This window comes from Mus caroli, chromosome 1 (genome assembly GCF_900094665.2).
Source record: "Mus caroli chromosome 1, CAROLI_EIJ_v1.1, whole genome shotgun sequence".
Lineage (NCBI taxonomy): Eukaryota > Metazoa > Chordata > Mammalia > Rodentia > Muridae > Mus > Mus caroli.
This window is the reverse complement of record NC_034570.1, coordinates 90791619-90808514: the sequence shown is the minus strand read 5'-3', so window position 1 is coordinate 90808514 and position 16896 is coordinate 90791619. Positions and strand designations below refer to the sequence as shown.

Here is a 16896-nt window from a genome sequence, read left to right as displayed (position 1 = left end):
TTTCAGGTGCTTCTCTGCCATTCGGTATTCCTCAGGTGAGAATTCTTTGTTCAGTTCTGAGCCCCATTTTTTAATGGGGTTATTTGACTTTCTGGAACGCTCTGTCTTATCTCATACCCCTCTGAAATGTAGCTCAGAGAGCATTTTTTCTCTTTTCTCTGCAATCAAGAACATAAGTCCCAAGATCAGGAAGGTGTCTATTTACACTTTGTGTAATTCAGGCCCACCCCCTTTTTGAAAATTAAAATTCATCTGGTGACTTCACGGTCAAAGGCAGAAAGGGAATCATTTGAATGTGATGCTCAAGGTCCTGCAACCCTAATACTTAGCAACTAAGAGTAGAGAGAAGACCAAAAAAAAAAAAAAAATGAGGAAAGTCCATTTTAAAACAATTAACTGACTGCTGTGGTACTTTTTAATCTTATTTGTCAGGGGTTAAGCAGATTAGTATCTGTCTTTGCATTCTTATTCCAGAAAATTCTGACCTTTCTTTAGATGCAAAGATTGCAGAAGAAGCTGATGGCGGATGGAGGAGGATGGAAGAGGTAGAGGAAGAATGAACTGTGGTCTTTTCAACAGCGATACTATTACTGAATATTCTATACTTGTGACTGCTCAGTGTGCACAGAGTGTAAGGTCTGCCTCCATTCCAGGATCATTTGATGGTCAGTTTACGACTATAGAATTTTCAGACTAACAAAGGGTGTGGCTGTGGTCCGAATGTTTTTAATATTGCTTTATGAAAGTGACTTCCCTTTTCCACATTTCCATGAAGCTGTCACCAAATCAAATTTAAGATTCACTGGGTAGAACTATAAACTCTTGGAGAAAATAGCAATGTAGCCTTTTCTTAAATTTACCTGTCACTTCCTCTGGTCATCATAAATAGTATAGACAATATCCATAACAAGTTTAGTATAAGAGTCAAATTGCCACACTAAATTATGATTGTTTTAATTATGAGACATAATTAAATAATAATAAAATAATAAGACATATGCTTTTATTATTGGAGTATCTCTTATGCTACATAAAAACATGTTTTCAAGTGAATATAGTAATAAATTTTCAAATTTACATCTAGCAATTAACAGAAAATATTAGCATAAGAGGTAATAACATACTCATTAGAGTTTATGGGATTTAATTCAAATAAAGAAATGTCTTAAACTTTCTAATTTTGACTATATATATCATAACTAATAGGAGCAGTGAAGTTACGCTAGGTCTTGCTGTATCATCAATGCCACTGTCTGGTGGGCTGGCACGAGTCACATAGAGCTGTGGTCAATCTCAGTCTCTACCTAAAAGTTCTGTTCTACTTTCTATCACTACATCATAGCAGGAAATAGTTCATTCAGATAAACCTCATATGCTGATGCAGCAGCTTAGTATTATGTATGTAACTGGGATTCTAAATATTTCATGTACAGAGAGTTCTTTCGAACTTCAAAAGAAATGAAAGTGAACTTCCACAAGCTCATTTCTCATTTGAAATCCCAAGTGAAAGATGATGATTCAGATAACTTCATGTCAACATTAGATGGTCCAGAGGACCTGGAACCATGTCACAGAAAACTATACTTTCATTTTTGATAGGAAGATAATTTTAAAACATGTTTTATTTTCTATATAGTTGCCATAATATTGTTGGGACTAGAAAAACATGACATAAGAATTGATAGTGCATTGAGAGTCATTCTCCAGAAATAAGACATAATATCTCTTATTAGGCTATGTTGTTGAAAAATATTAGAAATATTTTTGACTATCAAATACAAATGTATTATTAAAAATCTCTACTGTTAGCCTAGTCAGATGGCTCACTGGAGAAAGGTGTTTGCTGGCAAACCTGTCAACCCAAGGTCAATCCCCATAGCCCACATGTTGGAAAGAAAAAATTGACTTCTACAAGTTGTCCTTTGACCTCCACACCTGTGCCATGGCCTATGTTTGCACAAAGTGGCACACTAATTTAAATTTTTAAAAAAATATATTCTATTCTGTCCCTTAAGCCTCAATATCTACCACGCTTTGCATTCTACTTTAGTTCATATAGTTACTTTATAACAACATAAAGTGAACCATACACTGCTGATTAAACAAACATGGAAGCTCTTGCTATAATGGTTGGCTAGGTCAGAGGAGGAAAAACAGACACCTTCAGCCCTCACTGAACAGCAAGCAGCTCATGGACTACGTTCTTGAAACCACCAAAGGTTACAGGGAAAATAATGTCAAGCAAGTTAAAATTATTTAATGAGAAAATCCATTTCCTCAGCCTAATAGGTGCTGATTAAGCATAAAAAGTAACAAAATACAGCCAGGTTCCTTCTCCTTGGATGACTACCACACTACAGTCCTGAGAGATCTTTGTCCAACACATGCAAAATGAGGATTTATTTGGATAATATCAAGCCCATATATCTACATAACGTCAGTGAACTCTGGAAAGACAGAGAGCAATATTGCAGTATTTTCAAAGAAGAAATACCCTTTGCATTATTAAAGCCTTGCATCTCACAAGCAACTCAGGAACCAGTTTTCCAGCATTTTAAAAAAATCACATTTAAGACATTGAACCCCACAAATATGTCTAATTAGCACAAAAGCAACACATATGATGACATTTTAAACATAAAGTAGCATTGAAATCTAAGGCCTAGCCAGACACATAGTTAAAATTGACTAAACTGTTTCAAATGCTATGCCTTTAAATTAATTTATGTTGAACACAGTGGGTACCAGAGTCAATTCTGGTTACTATGACAACAGACACTGAAAATTTAAAGATTCAGCAGCAGGCTGGATTCCCTGCAAAGAAGGCTATTTTACATTAAAATTACATACTATAGCAATGGTGTCAATGAAACATGTTAGATAGACATGTAAGCCATCTTTTCAAAAGTCAATTCAATTAGTGTATCAGAAACAATGTTTATCACATTAGCTTACATTTCTCCTCACTAGATTTAAGGAGTGAGATGAAATGTAAATTTCAGAAAGTAAGCAACTAGTTACTGAAATACAGTCATAAAGAAGAAGGAAAGATATCTAAGTAATAATGTAACCAAAACACAATAGAGTAGCTGCCTATATTTGTTTGCAGATATACTATTGGCCAGGCCATTCTCCTAAGCCTTTCAACAGCAGCAGCAGCAAAAAGAACAGAAGAGGGAATTTTCAATCACATGAACACACTGACTCTTCTAGTTTGGTAAGATGCACAAGGATTTCTCTAAAGAGTACTTTAATTGGCTGTAAAATTGCTGGATTTGAAAACGGTTATGTTTGTATCATTCCAACACAGTTTTTATGAGGTCAAGGCCCATCGGTTCTAACAAATAAACACACTAACTCATGCAGCTCCCCTAAACAGTCACCTTTTTGCATATAAACCAAATGGAGGGAAACGAGATGTGAGAGGCTATCAGTCAATGCTTGCAAAAGAAAAGAGGAAGGTGGGGGCTGCAGGAAACAGCACCTCCCACCTCTCCTTCCCATAGAATAGGAATATAGGAGGGAAAACCTGCTATAATCTAGCTAGTTGAACCTCGTGTAGCAAAGCTTTGTGCTTAGGCTTTGCAAACATTTTCTCATCCACATTTAGGCAGGACTGTCCATTTCTCCATTGTTTAGTCTACTGATGTGCAACAATCACTCTGGAGCTGGCTCGTCCTGAGTTTTTGATTAAAATTGCTTCCCTCTGTGCTGTCCCTGGTGCCAATAGTTAATTCCATTTGAAATGGAAGATGTCCTTTGCTCTGTTCAGTTTATAATTCTCAAATTAGATTCTGTAGTGAAGCTTTGGCTTTTCGATACTGTTTGTAAAAAGGAACAAGCAGTGGGAAAGGCTACATAGAGAGGGAAGATGCTTTTTCCTTAAGTGTGACCCTTGTGCTAAGCTTCATGAGCAAGCTCTCAAAGCAAATAGTACTTATTCATCTGCCAACTCTGTCCTGTCACAGTTCATGGAACTGTTAAAAGTTCTGTTTTATTGGCCATACAAACATCTCGACTTCACAAAGATAAACTAAAAGGAAAGAACTCATAATTTGGATACAAAACACACAGAGCACTTGGAATCCAGGCTACAGAATACAGACAATAAAGGAAAGTCTGCATTCCACACATAGTTAGAGATTTAAAAAAAAAAAAACTAAACATTCTTAATTGTTAAGTCCAGTATTGATCCTCCACTCTAAAATCAGGGGATATAGATCAGGTTTAAAATGTATTCATCATCAGAATATATACAAGTCACAATGAATCAGAGCAGGAACAAAACATGAGATTAAAACCATGTACAGTCAAAATCTGAAAGTTCAATTCCAGTGGCATAAGTTTTCCTTTGTTTCCTCTCAAGCAGTGAGAAAATAAAGAACTACTAAAATGGAGGACTAGGCAAGGACAAATGGGGCACTGACTTCGTGTTTTGTTTTAAACCACGTATTTACAGAATCTAGCAGGAACAGCTTGTCCCATTAAACTATCTCAGTCTTCAAGAGCCCTCTTCAAGTATTTATAGTATTTGCAACACGCTGAAACTAGTATAGTTCATAATGCCTTTTCACATATTTCTGTTTAACTTATCAGCAACATTTAGAGATGTGATACATGAAGCAAGAAATTATTTATACCTAATTTGTACCTCTCAAAATCATCCACTATCCATGTAGAGCAAATATGGCAAAGCTGCTATCATTACTAATTAGGTGCTACAGTTGGAAAGACTGGAAAGGAACTTTGTCTTCTTAACCCTTGAGAGAAGAAAAACGTTTGGAACATAAGTCAGATGCAAGGCAAAAGTCAGTGTCAGAGGGATGATAGGGCCATCTGACCTTGATTGTGCAAAAACTGATAGTGGTGGCAAATGCACACATAAACATAACATATTGGCTTGAGTATGCCAGAAAAAGACATTGGGAGAAGAAAAAGGATGAATTTCTTTAAAGCTTGGATTTGCCAATTATACCCAGTCAGACAGATGGAAAGGAAGGGCATTCCAGAAGATAAAGCCAGAATGAAGGCACAACGTGGGTATATCCATTGCAGAGACATTAAAAAGACATTAAAGCCCTGTCTGGAAATTTTTCAAAGATGCAGAACAATAAAATGGCAAGATGTGGCATGCTTTCTGGTAAAAATCATGTGTCCAATATCTATAGGTAGACTGAGGTGGGAAGCCATACTGTAGAGACAGCAGTTTCTCCAAGTGGAATAAAACTATCTAGCCCTAGGTTATAGCAGAAGTCCATGAAAGGGACAGGTTAGAATCACTGCAGAGATAGAACCAAGTGGTAGTGCACAGCACCCCAACAAGTAGGCTGAGGAAGAAGGCTCTCAAGTTTCAGGCTTAGGCTAGCCCAGGCTATCTAGACAGTTTCCCACCCCTCTTCTCTCTGAAATGGAGGCAAGACAGAGGAATTAGGAAAACATGTTATGAAAGCTTGAAAACCAGAATCTAGTCCTCAGACCATTTAACACCAGGCAAGGTGCTGGTGGTAGTATTGGTTTAAGATTGCAGCACTAGGGAGATAGATAAATAAACTCGAGGGATTGATGGTCAGTCAATCTAGTAAGGTTCAGCCCATGAGAAATCCCTGTTAAATGATATAGATAATATTCCTTCAGATAACACCCAACATCGTCACCTGGTTTCATAGGCACACACACACACACACACACACACACACACGTCCACTGGCAGACTCACAAATGCATATACTCAAATCCACATGCACATACTCACATCCAAAGAGAAAACAAGCAACTATAGCAGAGATAGAATTAAGTATATTTGGAAAATGCAAAATCAAAGTCCCCATCTTTAAGGATTAAGAGAGTTGATGTGTTAAGGAATAGGGGGGAAATCAGAATAACAGATGTTAAACCATATGCAAATTGTAATGTCTTCATGCTGTCTTTACCTAACATGATCTCTCTATGAACTGCCCATTGCCACTGCCCCCTAGTCAGGCAAAAAGTCAGCTAAATATACCACTGCTCATAGCTTAAAAAAATACAGAAAATTCAAATAGTTCTTGTAAGTGATACTTATTTCAAAAATGGACTATGTTTTCTTCTTAATCTCACCTTCCTTCTTTTTCTTTTAAGATGTATTTATTTATGTATTTTACGTACATGAGTGTTTTCTTGGATGTATGTCTGTGCACAAGAAAAAAGAGTTGGATTCCACTATAGAAGGCTGTGAGTCTCCGTGTTATTGATGGGATTAACTCTGGACCTCTGAAAACACAACAACCACTCTTAGCCTCTAAGTCATCTCTCCAGCCCCACCTCCCCTCTCCCAGAGGTGCATTATGGAGAATGAGTTCATGATCAGAGGGATTGGAGACCTTGTTTACATAGCTTATGCCACTGAGGAACTGTAGGCACCTTATTCTCACTTTTCATCCTCTTGTCCTTGGAGGATCCCAGCTTACCTGAGACTTCCAGTGTAGACATTGGGTGAACTTGTAATTTGTGGTCCAATTCTTGTGGCTCACGTGATATTTCTGGTCATGAGTGCTGGCTACCTAAGCATCTATATCAGGGACTCGTTCAGAGGTCTTTTTTTCCTGACTCCTACTCAGTCCTGCCCCTGGCCATCTAATTGGCAGCACTTGCTAGAACACCACCTTCCCGCACTGTACTGTAAAGCCCCTAAACAACAAAAGGACAGATTGGAAAAACTTAACCTTCAGAGCCTGATTACATGAGCATGACTGAAAGCACAACATTTATTTGACTGTGACTCTAACCTGAGTCAGCACAGGGCACTCTTTTCAATACTGTGGGAAATAAGAGTCTCCATCTTTGTAGCATCCTCCTGAATACAACTGTGCTTCTTTAGCCCAGGTCCAAGTAAGGGATCATCATCTGGGCAGACCATTAAATGTGTCTGCTCCTTTTCATCTCCAAAGTACTCCAGAGAAATGTGGGTTTTTATTTATTTTACTTAATTGTGTGATGTTAAGAAAGTCTTCTTTCCATCACAGCATCCTTTAGGCTGAATCTAATCTCCATGGTGATACAGTCTACAATCTCCAATTTAGCTGTGACTATGACAGCTTATTAATAGCAGAGAATAAGAAATTCTGTTGTTCATATGGCAACAGAGAAAACAAAAGAATTTAGAAAATCTTCCTGGAAGACAATAGCCTGGCTTATAAAGATAATATATATGACATATTCTGTGCCAAAATCTGAGCACTACCCTTATATCATAATCTTCCAGAGAAGGTGGAATCTCAAGTGGCCTTGTTTGAAGGTCCCCAATATGAAAAACAATAGACAAGGCACATAAATATTTTCAAATGTAACTTGTAGATTTATGTAATTAGTATTTCACAGCACTACTAAAATGAATAAGTAAAGAAACTTTCAAAATCTCACATTAGATATGACATACACTGCTTGAAAGGAGAATCTTGTCAAAGACACAACATTATACAAAAATTGAATAAGTACACTCATGCTGTGCCAGAGACTCAATCAGAGAACATTAAACAGAGGGTTCACTACTCAGTTCCACAAAATAAATGATGTAGGAAACTTCAGTTGACAGTGAGTTAATTATCTGACATTTGTAATTGAAGTCATTACAGAAGAAAAAGAATGGGAACATTCCATCCATGTTTATCCCTTTTTTCCTCTTCTGATTACTTCCTCTATCTTTGTTATCTTTACATTTAAGCTGAGTGCCTATAAAGCCATTTCTTAATTTATCATTTATCTGTGCTCCTTTCCAACATGAAGCTAGGACTCAAAACCCCACTGCAGATTTTATTTCAAGTCCTTATGTCTTGGCAAAATAGCACAAGTACCTAAGACCACCAAATTATGCACGCCCTAGGAGAAAGTTTCACTGTCTTTTAGCTAAAAACTAACTATTGCTCTAGCTGTGTTATTTCCAGTCTTTGTGACCATGAGAAAGATACCAAAAATCTCTGTGCCTCAAGTTCCCTATCTCTAACATCAGAATGATGGTGTGTGTTCTCACTTCATTGGATGATTGGAAGAATGAATCTCAGGTTGGGGATCTGTTGTAAAAGTTTTCTGCAAATTTCAAAGTCCTATAGTCATGGCTCAGAATGACTATTTTTGCTTCCTTATTAGTAGTCTGCACTGAATCTACCCATAATCCTCAGGACTTCTTCATGCCCAAGGTCACTCATTGAAACACTTTTCTTCTTGGTAATAAATGAGAGTTCAGCATACCCAATGCAAGCAACAAGTTGATGGGAACATACTAGTTTAGTAGGGCAATAACTCAAGTCCTAACAAACTTTGTCATTTCCTTTCCTTCCTGCCTCATTTGTCCACCCCATTTCTTCTCTTTCCTGGGTTGTGCTTGAATGATCTTTTCTTGCTCTTGAAGACTTGTCTCACAGTGCTCCAAGGAGAAACAAAATAAAAGACAGTATCTCTTGAACAGCTCTCTCCTTTGTCTGCCCCAAGAGCAGTCTGCCTCTAAAAACTGTAAGACTAAAAATAAAGTCTGAAATGTTCCCATTTCTCCTTTTAAATCTTTTGATTAGAATCACAATGACAAACTTTCCATTAATAAAACCCAGTGTATGCCTTTTTCCCTGGCTGACTCATTCTGCTTTCTCAGAGTATACTCCAGAACACTCAAGTCTGACTCAGCCCAGGCTTCCAGATTCACACTGTCAGAAGACTATTGTGCCGAGACCTGTGTTCTATAGAAAAATAACTCTGACTATCTTTAAGTCTCTTGTTGTCTTGGAATGACCAAATATTAAAAGGACCAAGTTTCCAGCATTCTTTCTAATCTCAGCTTCATATGCTTTCAAAGACCTATAAAGAAAGACTTAAAAGTTATCAAGTCCTGTCTCTATATTGGGTTTTACTTTTTGTTAGCTTACAAACTAGCAGTTTCCTTTATGACTACACCCTTTTTTGTTAGGAAAACATGCTATTTTGTGTTTTGTGTTTTGTTTTGCATCTGTTTTAACTGGAAATCTCCACTTTATAGTTTTTGCAGACCTGGTTTTAAGTCTTTGCTTTGCCTATCTCTATGAGACCAAGCATATTTCTTCCTTCCTTAGACCTCTATCTCACCTTTCATTAACTAAAAGTAAAAAAAAAATACCTGGATCTTTCAGTGGTAATTATTGGAATAATGATTGTATGGCTTTTTGTGTGGTGAGCATACAGACTACTTTCTCTTTAGAAGAACTGAAAATGCTTCCTTAATTGGCTGAGCATCTGATTGTTGCCAAACTTCACGATGAATAAAATGGAACCTCTCTTCAATTTCTTAAGAATCCACCATTTAATGGAGAGACATATGTGTGTTTATTTGTTTTTCTGTTCTGTTTTCAGGAAGTGTCTCAACATGTAACTCTAGCTAGCCTGGAATTTACTGTGTAGAACTTTACAGAAATCTGCTTGTTTCTATCCCAACACACCCTACACATGTACATATACATTAAAATTAACTATCTGAAACACATGCAACACATGACCTATCAATATGCTATTGTGTATTAATATAAAATCAGATGATAATTATAATTAAAACCAAAATATCCTGAGCACAACATTATTCCCTATCACCTTTATAGACTCGATGGGATTATTCAACTACTTGAAACCGTTTATCTCATAGTAAGTAGATGAAATTTCATAACCTTGTCATTTTTAAGAGCTGTCCTTGTGGATTAATACTGAGGTGGGGGTTGAAACTGGAGAAGATAGAAATAAGAGTGCCACTCATCTTTGAGTCTTGGTAAATGTGAGACAAAACTGTTACCATGTAAGGCTTTATAATAAGAAAGAGAAATGAATTGCTGGTCTACTAACTCTTCATGTCACTCCACTCAAATTACCTCTGGTGTCATAAGTGACATCGATTGAATAAGCAGTTAAGAGCCTGAGAAGTTTAACAGTCCTGTGCCAAAAATACCTAGAGATGTATTTTCTTATCACTGTAGCAAAAACTCATCCTGCTTCCTGTCTGACAAGTTTGTGGTATGTTTACTTCTTGTTCTAAAAGGCATATATGTGTGTGTGTGTGTGAGAGTGTGTGTGTGTGTGTGTATGAGAGAGAGAGAGAGAGAGAGAGAGAGAGAGAGAGTAATGCTCAAGGTGCAGCTTGTCCTCAAACTGCTAATTTCCACAGCAGACCCTTACATGCCATTCCTTAAATAGCTCTGAGATTACATACCTTCCAAGGTCTACTGTGTGTCCTTCTTGGATAAGCAGGGTGTTATGTTCTGGGATAAGTATGGAGAGGATGAGGCCCCACAAGTAGCTTAAGTGGAGTGTTTAGTTAAGACAGGAAGAGATACAGCTGGCACTCATAATACAACCATAAATGTTTATTGTGTTAACACCTGGCACTCAGACCTAATTTTAAAACTGTTGGTTCCTGGCACTTTGAAAGAAACTTACCAACCTTATTAAATAAGTGATGAAAGGATGTTGCTGGATACCTCTAAATTCAACTGAGCTTTCTTACCAGCCTTAGCTTCTCAAACTGGTAAAACCCAATGCTTAATTCCTTAAAACGACCATTTACTTATAATGCATACATTTCTGTAATTATTCTTCTCTCAGAATAACTCAGGTGACCTTACCCTTAGTCCTTCAAATCTCAGACATATCTCTTCTTTTTTTTCATTGGATATTTCATTTATTTACATTTCAAATGTTATTCCCTTTTCCACTTTCCCCTCAAGAAAACTCCTATCCCATCCTCCCTCTCCCTGCTTCTATGAGGGTGCTTTCCTACCCACTTACCCACTTCTGCCTCCCCATGCTAGCATTGCCCCATACTGGGGCATCTTGAGCCTTCCCAGGACTAAGGGCCTCTCCTCCCATATTCATGCTTAAACTAGTCCAATATAAAGGTCTCTTATGCAATCTGTTTTTACCTCTTCTTTGTTAACCTAGCTTCTAACTTAAAACAGCATTTTTTCAAATGCATCAAAAATTCTATTTTTTTTTTTGCAAAGGCATATAGATAATAAAGGTCAAACTGAAAGCAAAGACCTAGGCTTTCTTTTAGTTCTACTAGATCTGACACTTCTTTTCACTCTTTCTTAATATTTAACAGATATATAATAATAATAATCACCCAAATTATGAACCACAGTCACTCCTATAATATCTTTATTGTAAAGACAGTTTCTGAAATTGTCACTATCTCTACATATAATGTCAATTCCATTCCATGTAACTTCCTGGATGAAAATAAGGGATTGCTAAAAAGGACAACACAGGCAGCAGCAGGTATGAAAAATCTCATTTAAAGATAGATAGATAGATAGATAGATAGATAGATAGATAGGCAGCAGACTTTAAGCAATGAATATATGAACTTTAATCAGATATGCACACACACATAGATAGATAGATAGATAGATAGATAGATAGATAGATAGATAGATAGACAGACATATATTGACAGACATATATACATAAACACTAGCAACATAAAATTTTAAAGTTTATGTTGAATTTATTCCAATAATATAAGAATTATTTTAATTAGAAAACTACTAGTATTGAATATCTAAACTAACTGAAAAAAAGAACCACATGGCCATCTCAATAAATGAAGAAAATAGTTTTAAAATTAGTACCATATCATAATAAAAGATTTGAACTACTGAAGATATATCTGCATCTGCTCCTTTATTGCAGCCTTGTTCACAAGTGACAAGGTGTTGTGGGACCGTGAAAAGCAACCTGTTTTCTGGTTGAGCTAGTTTTAAACCCTGGAGACCTAGCAGATAACTACAAGGAATGGAAGGTGTTTGCCACACTCCTAGACACCAGGCTCCTGACAAGAGACCTCAGATCTCCATAATTCTGTGGCCATCAGTCACGTAGGGCAATGCTCCATGCCCCTCCACAGGTAGAGGATGTGACTACAGGTCTTGTAGCCTCAAGACAGGACTCCATTTTAATGAGGCACCTAAAAGTCTGAATGGCTTAGCCAATTAAGCTCTCCTTCCTGGACACTCCTCCCATGGCCAGGGGACCTGAAAGCCCAACTCCTGCAGTCCCACAGGACCCCAGACTGCGGTTCTCCACCCCTGGAGTGGGGTCCTGCGGCTTCTCACAGCCCGATGCTGATGCATGCCCAGCAGCAGCATGGGGTGCGCACAGTCAAACTTACTGAGTCCCACCTCACCCAGCAGCCGGAGCCCTGGGCCTGATGCGGGACACCATTTTAACCCACAAGGTACGAATTCAACAAACTAAATCAATAAGCCAAAGCTGCTATCTATATTCAATGGAACACTATTCAGTCATAAAAAAAAGAATGAAAGCAGTAATTTTAGCAACAGAGAATTGAAAGGTTTACGTGAAGTGAAATAGGTCAGGCACAGAAAAATATACACTACATGTACCCACATTTGAAAACTGAAAGTTTAATCATATCAAAGCAGAAGATAAAATAGATATAAGTGAACACAGGGAATATGTGAAGTGTATTGCTGGGGAGATCATCTTACAAGAAAAGAAAAACACCTTCCTCTTCTCAGCTAAAAGACGATGGCAGGCAACAGTTACTTGAGTAACTATTCAAAAGAGATAAGACTCTGGATGACTACACTACAAAGATATGATGAATGTTTGAAGTGAGAAGCGTACCAATGACCCTGTTAAGGTCATTTTACACGCACACCAGCAAATATCACACTGCAGCCCAAAGGGATGTGATATTACTACATGTGAATTAAAAGTAGTTATACCTTTGAAATGTTTTTCTAAAATTCAGCACACTTGGAATGCAATGGAGCTGAAATCCTAGGTATCTGGTTAAATACACAGTCAATTAAATATGTCAATGAGGTCTGGAAAAGAAACATACTGGAGCATCTTTAAGTCTTGCAATTAGTCTGTCAGGAATAATTTTATCTGGTAAAATGAAGTACAAAAGTAAAAACAGGGCTAGTGAGATGGCTCAGTGGGTAAGAGCACCTGACTGCTCTTCCAAAGGTCCAGAGTTCAAATCCCAGCAACCACATGGTGGATAACAACCATCCATAATGAGATCTGGCGCCCTCTTCTGGAGTGTCTGAAGACAGCTACAGTGCACTTACATATAATAAAGAAATAAATCTTTAAAAAAAAAAAAGTAAAAACAAAGATGAAACCACATTATCAAATCACCCTCCATATTTAAAAAAAAATGTGATAATAGCATACAGCCCCATTCCCTCATGGTATGGGTCCTTTGTAAGTCACACTTGAGTCTGTGAGGCTTCAGTATGATACTAGTGGTCCTGAGGGAGAGGCGCTAAGGGAAATGCACAGGACTGCATATATGTAGCTGCACATATAAAACCAGTCAGCTTACTTTTCATAGGACAGTCACAATCTACATTGCTTTCTCATGATTTTATCTAAATTGTATAATTTAATCCTAACTTTTGCTTTACAAGAAATAAATTACAAACTAAAGGTCAAATCAAACACTTTCAAAACTGCAATCCTCTTCAGGGAGAAAATTGTGAGAAATAAAATGTCCCATTATTAATCTAATTAGAAACCATGACAGAGTCAATTTAGTGTAAGGACAATAAAGGACTCTTCTAACTTGGCCAACTTAAGGAGGCTTTATGGCATAATGCTAATGCTATGTGACTATGTTGAAAAATAGTACAGTACCCTAGATCTTCCAGAATTACATGTGAAACATCTTCCTTCAAGGTACCTGTCTTTCAACACAGAGAGAAGTTAAGCAAGTGACTACCTAGAGCCTTCACCTACTAATTAGTGTTCATGATACGAGAAGGATCTCTTGCATGCTACCAAAGGAAGTTAAACATCAAAATAGCTACCAAAAAAATTGATCCAATGATGACCTGCCTGCAAGATGGTCTATAGAGGCACACAGCTTGTGAGAGTAACCAACCAATGCCCACTCCATGAGATGGACTCCATCCCCAATACTGCTCTGGTGGCCAACAACCTGAGACTGAATTAACCAGGGACTTAGGAGAAAACCAAGCACTTCTGTTTTGCTAGAGTAATATATTTATAAAATGACTCCTAATGACATCTGCTACACGCATAGACCAGTGTGTTGTTCAGCCATCATCAAAGAAGTTTCTTTCTGTAGCAGATGGGAACAAATATAGAGACACACAGTCAGGCAACATGCAGAGAATATTGTGATCTGTCTACTAGTCAGTCACTGTTTAAAGCCAATAGAATAGCTGGCCAATGACTATAATAGCTGTTCAGAATCCCAGTGTAGTTCAAAGCCTTTTTCTCAGGGTGAGCTTTTAAGCACAGCCACAACATTCTGGGTTGACATACTTCAGTTAACAAGAACAGTTAGCCAGAAGCAGAACTACGAAAGACAAAAAAAAAAAAAAAAGCAAGGTTAGTACATTTAAAGTTTTTCCCAGAACTAAGGACTTTGATGGATTGGGTCTCTGTTTTCATTTTGGCAGGTGGTGTAGAGTTTTATGTCTTGAATCATACTTCCATCATTAAGTCATAAGGTCTGAGAGACTACTAATGTCTGAGGCCCTGTTACAATTGTAAGGAACCTTGGAACACTAAGTTCTAAATGGGATGTCTCCATCAAATCTCTCCTCTCAGAGTTCAGGAAACCTAAGGAAGAAGAGGCATGAAAATTGGGAGAGCTAGAGGGTATGGAAGACACCTTCTCTAAGCATCGGGGCTCTCTAAACATTGGGGCCTGGAGCACTTATAGTTTGTGGCAGCATGCACAGGGTCTGTGCCAACTGAGGTTTCCCCAGTGCTGAGAAAGGAAGTAGACACATGCCCCCAGTTTTCCAATCTAATCTGTTAGCCTGTGTCTTTTTATGGGATAACTGCGAACACTAATATTGAGAGTCATCAATGAACAGCATTACTTGATTCCTCTTTATTTTGTTGTTATTGTGTGTATCCCCTACTTTCCATTTATTGGCAAAAAGTTATTTATTCCTTGTGTCTTCTTATGTCGTTTAACCTATGTAGACTGATGCTTTTCTTCTAGTGTCTTCTATAGAGATGGATTGGTAAATAAAACTTGTTTAAATTTGGTTTGATTATGGAATTTTTCTTTCACTGTTGGTTGTGTTGATAGTTTTGCTTGACATAGTAGTCTGCTCTGGCATCTGGGGATTCTCCAAGTTTGTAGAACATCCATCCAGGCCCTCCTAGCTTTCAGAGTTACCACTGAGAAGTTGAGTTTTATTCTTTGGAAGGGGGGGTTGATGCAGCAAACTTTATTAATGTGGACAGTAGGGCTTCCTAGGCCCCTCCAATTATTATGGATGTCTGGGATGGAAACTGTGAGGGAGATGCTCAGTGTTGGAGGCAGAGTTAGGACAGGGACTCCTCAGCAACTGAAGGCCTCTCTCTTCCTTTCAGTGTCCTTGCTTGGGTGGGTGGTCCAGGGTTTCTTACTCCTTCTAGGCAATGTTGGCCATGAGGTCTACCACCCTGTTGCTGGATCCCATATTCATTGTCATACCAGAAATGAGCTTTACAAAATTGTCATTAAGAGCAATGTCAGACCTAACATCAAAAGTGGAGGAGTGGGAGTTACTGTAGAAGTCACAGGAAACAACCTAGTCCTCAGTGTAGCCCAGGATGAACTTTAGTGAGCCCTCAGATGCCTGCTTCACTGCCTTCTTGATGTCATCATACTTGGCAGGTTTCTCCAGGCACTATGTCAGATCTACAATGGATACATTGCTGGTTGAAACACAGAAGGCTATGCCAGTAGCTTCCAGGTTATCTCTGGGATGACCTTGCCCACAGCCTTGACATTACTAGTGGATACAGGGATGTTCTGGGCAGCCCCAAGACCATCACACCACAACTTTCCAGAGGCACCATCCACAGTCTTCTGAGTGGCAGAGATGACATGGCCATGGTCATGAGTCCTTCCATGATGCTAAAGTTCTCATGGATGACCTTGACCAGGGTGTCTAAGCAGCTGGTGGTGCAGGATGCATTTCTGACGATCTTGAGCAGTTGTCAGACTTCTCCTGGTTCATACCCATCACAAACATGGGAGCATCGGCAGAAGGGGCAGAGATGATGACTCTTTTGGCCACACCCTTCTTCTCCACAGTGGTGAAGATGCCAGTACACTCCAGGCCATACTCAACCCCAGCATCATCCCATTTGATGTTAGTGGGGTCTTGGTCCTGGAAGATGGTGATGGGCTTCCCAATGATGATAAGCTTCCAATTCTCAAGCCTTGACTATGCCAATGAATTTGCTATTAGTAGAAACATACTGGAACATGTAGACCACATAGTTGAGGTAAATAAAGGAGTCATTGATGGCAACTATCTCCACTTTTCCAGATGCATATGAGAAGCTAGCCCTGGAAACCAGGCACTTAGTACAGACAAATTCATTCACTCTGACCTTCACCATTATGTCTATAGGACAAGGCTGGCACTGTACCAGAAGATGAGCTATCTCTGGAACATAGAGGAGCAGAGAGCATCAGGTGCTCTCTGAGCACCTAATTATATGGACCTGAATTATATGATACTTGGTCCTTTTCTTTTGCAACTTTAATATTCCTTCTTTGTTCTATATAGTTAGTGTTTTGCCTTACTTTGTTTTTATTCTGTGTAGCAAGTAATTTCTGGTTTTAACAATACTAGGTATTCTTTATGATTCTTATATTTTGACAGGCACCTCCTTCTTCAGATTGAGAAATTTTCTTCTATGATTTTGTTTAAAATGTTTTCTGGGCTTTTGGCCAGTGTTTCTTCTCCTACCCTATTCTTCTCCTATTTCTATTTTTCATAATGTTGGTCTTTTTATAGTGTCCCAGATCTCCTGGATGGTTTGATATGAGGATTTTTAGAAATACTTAGCATTTGCCTGATTAAGATATCCATTTCTTCTACCACGTCTTCAACACCT

General features: G+C 38.2%; 1 pseudogene; it reads right to left on the bottom strand.

Moving 5' to 3' along the window:
- Nucleotides 1-15416: 15416 nt before the first annotated feature.
- LOC110295671 lies at nt 15417-16395 on the bottom strand (annotated as a pseudogene).
- Between the last annotated feature and the right edge of the window lie 501 nt (nt 16396-16896).